The 916-nt window shown below is 41.3% G+C and overlaps 1 protein-coding gene across 1 annotated transcript in view; it reads right to left on the bottom strand.

Annotated features, from left to right (window-relative positions):
* si:dkeyp-67a8.2 (myeloid-associated differentiation marker homolog) overlaps positions 1 to 916 on the bottom strand; it is a 6,054-nt gene extending 5,138 nt beyond the window's left edge. The window contains exon 1 of the mRNA XM_017437850.3: positions 778 to 916. The gene's annotated coding sequence lies outside the window, so the exon portion shown is untranslated. The remainder of the gene's footprint in view (positions 1 to 777) is intronic.

Here is a 916-nt window from a genome sequence, read left to right as displayed (position 1 = left end):
TTTTAAACAGTGTTTGAAGCTAAATGTGACAAAATTTAGGCATGAATTTTGAGCACAAGCTCGTTTACAAACGGCGCCCCATACATGAGAGCATTTAAAGTACTTTATTTTCCAACATGGTGGGAATTAAATAAACCCAGTTAGATTTAGAGCTCCTTGCAGTCTTAGTCAGTAAGATTCTGTCTGAAACGTTCCCTTTTTTTTCTGTCCTTTTGGACACACGCTTAAGACATTCTCCTTGAGTTTTTGAGGTATTTTGCTGAGTGTTTGGGAGAAAAGAGCGTTCAGCTGCTTTAAACGCAGAAAGATGTGGTTGGTGGTTGTGGCCTCTTTGCTGCTGACAGGAAACCAACCTTTGGTTTCATAGGTTTGATACTAAATGCAGAGGGTACCATGTATGCCTGTAGCTTGTTCTTTTTAGATACTTTCCAGGCCTCCTCTCCTGTAAATATTTGAAATAACACAGCTGATCATTTCCACTAGCCTGAAAGGAAATGAGAAGAATTCTTAAATCCACTAATTTAACTCTCCAGAAAGCTTACTTGTTGCATCCAACATTAGTTTTACAGTAAGGATCACTAACAATTAGACATGCAAGGATATGTTTTGCTAAAGAGACCATGCATTTCAGTGAGTGATAAAGTATTTCCAGTTCCAAATAGCGGACGTACCGCGCCCATCGCTCCATAAACAGATCCGAATCAAAGCCGCCTAACTCCTGCACAACATCTTTAAACAGATATTCACATGTGCGTCTTAACTAGAGGGTTTTCTTACCTATGTCTTGTCTTGGAGTTATTGATCATTATTCTCGCTAGAAGCCATAAGTTTCCATGCGTTCACTCGACAGGGCGGTGGCAGCATCGGAGCGGAATGTCGGCCGCGCCCCCACGACCATATTTGGTCATGTTGAAGC

The sequence above is a fragment of the Kryptolebias marmoratus genome, linkage group LG7, assembly GCF_001649575.2.
Source record: "Kryptolebias marmoratus isolate JLee-2015 linkage group LG7, ASM164957v2, whole genome shotgun sequence".
Lineage (NCBI taxonomy): Eukaryota > Metazoa > Chordata > Actinopteri > Cyprinodontiformes > Rivulidae > Kryptolebias > Kryptolebias marmoratus.
Note: the sequence above shows the minus strand (reverse complement) of the source record. Positions and strands in the feature narration are given on the sequence as shown.